The sequence below is a fragment of the Ovis canadensis genome, chromosome 7 (assembly GCF_042477335.2).
Source record: "Ovis canadensis isolate MfBH-ARS-UI-01 breed Bighorn chromosome 7, ARS-UI_OviCan_v2, whole genome shotgun sequence".
Classification (NCBI taxonomy): Eukaryota; Metazoa; Chordata; class Mammalia; order Artiodactyla; family Bovidae; genus Ovis; species Ovis canadensis.
In genome coordinates, this window is record NC_091251.1 from 67404739 (window position 1) to 67410738 (window position 6000).

The 6000-nt window shown below is 41.3% G+C and overlaps 1 pseudogene; it reads right to left on the reverse strand.

Annotated features, from left to right (window-relative positions):
- Positions 1–4405: 4405 nt before the first annotated feature.
- On the reverse strand, positions 4406–5657 carry LOC138444170 (pre-mRNA-splicing factor RBM22-like; annotated as a pseudogene).
- Between the last annotated feature and the right edge of the window lie 343 nt (positions 5658–6000).

A 6000-nucleotide genomic window follows, 5' to 3' on the forward strand; every position in this document is an offset into this window, starting at 1 on the left:
GGAATAGTGATATATACATGGAAAATTGAGAAAATGCAAAAACAAGATAACTAATTACAGAGAAAATAATACATTGTATGAGAAAAGAAATGAGATCACAGTACAAGTAAAGGGGTTGAAAGAAGTTGCATATTGGGAATTGAAATTGGGAATGTAGAGTGGAGAGGGGCAAGAGACTGCTCTTTTGTTATAAATATCACAGTGCTATTTGGTATTTTAAACTGTACACTTATGACAGAAAATATATTTCATTTTTGAAAATACTGTGAGTCTGAAAGCAACTGTTGGAGGTATTTAAAAATCTAAAAAATATGTAGATAGATATAAGACTTCATTAAATAACAGTCTGTTAAGCACAGACTGATGAAAACTGTTAAGCACAAAAATATTCATCAAAGAGGATTGGTTAACTAAATATCAGTAAATCCGTAAAATAAAGGGAGCCGATCACAGCCTTTGAAAATAAAGAGTAGGTTCATGTGTATTGATGTATAAAGATTTCTCCATATATTTTTAAGTGAAAAGGTCAAGTTGAATTAACTATATACCAAAGTACATAGTATAAAGCATGTATACATACACATGTATGTGCATGTGTTTGTACATATATAGGAAAATGTATGGAAGGAAACAAAATAAACTATTAACTGTGGCTACTTCTATGGAATGATGAGAATCAAGTCATAAAGCCTTTCACTCTTTCTCTAAATATGTGTCTGTATTTCACACTGAGCAAGCACAATCTCTATTATTAAAGATAAAATAGACAACAAATTTTTTAACTAAAATACAAAGAGTGGGCTGACCCTACTGCATCGATTTTAGGAAGCTCATAAACAGGTAGGGAGCTTCCCACATAGCTCTGTGGTAAAGAATCCACCTAACAATACAGGAGACGCAGGATATGTGGGTTCAATTCCTAGGTCAGGAAGATCCCCTGAAATAGAAGTGGCAACCCACTATAGTATTCTTGCCTAGAAAACTCCAAGGACAGAGGAGCCTGGCAGTCTACAGTCTACAGTCACACATGGTATACAACTGAACAACTGAGCACACATCATTCAATGCAGTTCAGTTCTGTTCAGCTACTCTGTCATGTCCGACTCTATGCCACCCATGGACTGCAGTACTCCAGGCTTCCATGTCCATCACCAACTCCTGGAGCTAACTCAAACTCATGTCCATTGAGTCGATGATGCCATCCAACCATCTCATCCTCTGTCGTCCCCTTCTCCTCCTGCCTTCAATCTTTTCCAGCATCCGGGGTCTTTTCCAATAAGTCAGTTCTTCAGATCAGGTGGCCAAAGTATTGGAGTTTCAGCTTCAGCATCAGTCCGTCCAATGAATATTCACGACTGATTTCCTTTAGAATGAACTGATTTGATTTCCTTGCAGTCCAAGGGACTCTCAAGAGTCTTCTCCAACACCACAGTTCAAAAGCATCAATTCTTTAGCACTCAGGCTTTCTTTATAGTCCAACTCTCACATCCAAAAATGACTACTGGAAAAGCCATAGCTTTGACTAGATGGACTGTTGTTAATGTCTCTGCATTTTAATATGCTGTCTAGGTAGGTTATGACTTTTCTTCCAAGGAGCAAGTGTCTTTTAATTTCATGGCTGCAGTCACCATCTGCAGTGATTTTGGAACCCAAGAAAATAAAGTCTGTCACTGTTTCCATTGTTTCCCCATCTATTTGCCATGAAGTGATGGGACCAGATGCCATGCTCTTAGTTTTTTGAATGTTGAGTTTTAAGGCAGCTTTTTCACTCTCCTGTTTCACTTTCATCAAGGGGCACTTTAGTTCCTCTTCACTTTCTGTCATAAGGGTGGTATCATCTGTGTATCAGAGGTTATTGATATTTCTCTCAGCAATCTTGATTGCAGCTTGTGCTTCATCTAGCCTGGCATTTTGCATGATGTATTCTGCATAAAAGTTAAAAAAGCAGGGTGACAATATAGAGCTTTGATGTACTCCTTTCCCAATTTCGAACCAGTCTTTTGTTCCATGTCCGGTTCTAACTGTTGCTTCTTGACCTGCATAAAGATTTCTCAGGAGGCAGGTAAGGTCTGGTATTCCCATCTCTTGAAGAATTTTCCGCAGTTTGTTGTGATCTACACAGTCAAAGGCTTTGGCGTAATCAATAAAGCAGAAAGTGAAAGTGCAAGTCGCTCAATTGTGTCCGACTCTTTGCCCCCCGTGGACTATTCCTCCATGGAATTCTCCAAGTCAGAATACTGGAGTGGGTAGCCTTTCCCTTCTATAGTGGATCTTCCCAACCCAGGGATCAAACCCAGGTCTCCCGCATTGCAGGCGGGTTCTTTGCCAGCTGAGCCACAAGGGAGGCCCCAATAATGCAGAAGTAGATGTTTTTCTGGAACTCTCTTGCTTTATCTATGATCCAGTGGATGTTGGCAATTTAATCTCTGGTTTCTCTCCCTTTTCTAAATCCAGCTTGAACATCTGGAAATTCACAGTTCACGTACTGTTGAAACCTGGCTTGGAGAATTTTGAGCATTATTTTGCTAGCGTGTTAGATGAGTGCAATTGTGCAGTAGCTTGAACATTCTTTGGCATTGCCCTTCTTTGAAATGGCAACCCACTCCAGTATTCTTGCCTGGAAAATCCCATGGACGTAGAAGCCTGGTAGGCTACATCCCTGGGGTCGCAAAGAGTTGGACATGACTGAGTGACTTCATTTTCACTTTCTTTCCTTTTCTTTCTTTGGGATTGGAATGAAAGCTGACCTTTTCCGGTCCTGTGGCCACTGCTGAGTTTTCCAAATTTGCTAGCATATTGAGTGCAACACTTTAACAGCATCATCTTTGAGGATTTGAAATAGCTCAACTAGAATTCCATCATTACCAATAGCTTTGTTCATAGTGATGCTTCCTAAGGCCCACTTGACTTTGCACTGCAGGATGTCTGGCTGTAGGTGAGTAATCACACCATCATGGTTACCTGGGTCATTAAGATCTTTTTTGTATAGTTCTGTGCATTCTTGCACAGAATTCTTTGTGCATATTAACCTCTTCTTAATAGCTCCTGCTTCTGTTAGGTCCATACCATTTCTGTCCTTTATTGTGCCCATCTTAGCCTGAAATGTTCCCTTGGTATCTCTGATTTTCTTGATGAGATACTTAGTGTTCCCCATTCTATTGTTTTCCTCTATTTTTTATTTCTTTCCCCCCTTTTTTTTTTGAAAATTGACCCATTTTAATTTTTCAGGAAAAAAATACAACACATCTTTTTTTTTTTTTTTTGCCATCTACAATTCAATTATTTCCAAATATTCTAAGACCAAACAGAATCCCCTGCCCAGAGCAGGAATTAAAATGAGATGCTGAAGTCACACAAGGGTGAATGCTGAAGATCGACATTACAGCTGTAGGTCACAAATCTTCCATTCAAACACACTTTAATTCTTTTCCTTTCACAGTTTGTTAAAGTGTGTAGGAAGTTCTTTAAGATAATTTCATCTCAAACACCAGGTTTCTTCAGTGATACACAGCTCCATGACATCTGTTTTTCCATCTGATTGACAGGAATGAAAAGTAATTTTTATGTTTGATTTTTCATTTGTTTGTTTGTTTGTTTTTGGTAGTGTAAAGAAGTAACTGGGAGGGATTGGGGGCAGGAGGAGAAGGGGACGACACAGGATGAGATGGCTGGATGGCATCACCAACTCAATGGAAACGAGTTTGGGTGAATGCCGGGAGTTGGTGATGGACAGGGAGGCCTGGCGTGCTGCGATTCATGGGGTCGCAAAGAGTCGGACACGACTGAGCCAGTGAACTTAAAGAAGTTAGAACTTAAAGGAAGCCAGATTCCTTTAGTAACAAATGAGGAAAGGAGAGATATCTAACTTGTACTGGGTGTTGTTTCTACTCGTCTTTCAAGAATGTGATTTTAGAAGCATTAAATCACCCTCATGCCACTACAATGATTAGTACTAATAATCTTTTTTTAGATGATAAAAAGGAAAACATTCAATGAACATAAAAATGATCAAAAATTGTTTGCTTGTTTTTCTTACTGCAGGTCAGTTCCCACCCTCCCCCACCCCCCTAAAGAAGATAAAAAATGAACATATAATTGGGATAGTAACTTGGTTGAACATTCCAATTCACCCAGTTGCTTGTTCCCCATACAGGTGACAGGAAGAGGCATTAAGTTTTATTAGTGATGTTATAGCAGTAACCAGACAGCAGCTTATTTCAGGTCTATCAATCCTTTGAGAACACATAGAGGAAATCAAGGCTGTCATTCTCCAACTGCCTACATCTGAATACATTCCACTACCATGGAAACTACAAAGGAAGGAAAAACATATTTATTCTGGGACTCATTCACTAGGATATTTAAGCACCCTCTCTTCCGTAGAGCCCCAGAGCAGTGATAAGTGCTAGGGGCTGCTGTGTTTCCTGGCATGTGCTCCCATCCTCTGAGGATCCTGAGAAGGATAGTGGATTGGTCCTGGAGCCCTCATGAAAGGAGGGGATGGTCCCATGGAGTGGAACATGTGTGGCCCAAAACCTGGGGGTGGGAGGGGGCAATATCATGTGGGGATGGCAGGGCAATGGTTCACCACAGCTGGAGGACCACTAGGGGGGAGGTTGAAGTAGTCGGCAGAGGCTTCTTCGGCAGCAGCAGGAGGAGGAAGAGCTCCTGGGAGCCCTGGAACAGGCTCAAGCTTGATTCCAGTATCTGTAGTTCTGTCCTTCTCCTCTTCTTTTCCTCTGGCTGCCTAGGACCTTCCCCATTTCACTTTGAGACTACAGCCGTTAACAACCAACTTATTAAAGGACTTCCTGGCAGCCACTTCTGCAGCCTGCCTTGTGGCAAACTGGATGAAAGCACACTACTGTCTCTGCACAAGAGTGATGGTCTGGATCTCTCCAAACTGGTGGAAGTGATTCTTTAGATCAGTCTCAGTAATGGTATCACCCAGATACCACTGTATGTGTATACAGCGGTAATACAGTGTGGTAATAGTCTTGTCTTCTGGTGGGTCCAGACATGGCATTCTTGAAGCCTGCTTTAAGAATTTATCTGTCATAGGGTCATTGATTCCATAAGGTCTTTAATGTTCTGATCAGCAAGGGGGTCATCTGGATCTGTTGGTTTTTCATGTTTGTATGGACATTCCTCTCCTCTCTTACATTCTCCTTTCACCCAGAAGGAGCAAAGGTGCAGTCAATTCCTTTTGTAGTAGGGGTGGTCTCGGCCAGTTTGAGCAGCATGTCACTAGTGGATGTGGCTTTCCCCAACATGCCAACTGGCCACATTCCATCAGAGTTGGAAATCTCTGTCTCCATATTTTGCGTGTAGTACTATGTTGACGTCGGACTTTGGCAAGTCATCCTTAAAATATAATCCTACATCACAAACCTGGATGGGTAGGCCATACTCTAGGTCTAAGAGGCAAGTCTGATAGACATTCTTTGATTTACTGCAGGTCTGTCACACTTCAGTCTTCTTGAAATGCATGAGGACCCTGGGGCACCACTGGCACAAATTTTGCATTCTTTCCCATACTTTTCTTTGGTCATTTGGATATATGTGTTTTCTCCAAAACACATCTGGCACGGAATAGGGAAGTCCTCAACCTTCCAATTCTGCCTGTTGTAGATGTTGGAACCTAGAGAGGTCACCATCTTGAAAGCATCTGAAGGCAGCCGCAGCTTCCAAGTTGGGAGAGGACTGCCACCTGCTCTATTTCTTTGCATTGATCACTGAAGAAGGCTTTCAAATCTCTCCTTGCTATTCTGTGGAATTCTGCATTCAAAGGGCTATATCTTTCCTTTTCTCCTTTGCCTTTCACTTCTCTTCTTTTCTCAGCTATTTGTAAGGCTCTCGCAGACAATTTTGCCTTTGTGCATTTCTTTTTCTTGGGAATGGTCTTGATCCCTGTCTCCTGCACAATGTCACAAACCTCCCCCTATAATTCTTCAGGCACTCTGTCTATCATATCTAATCCCTTGAATCTATTTGTCACTT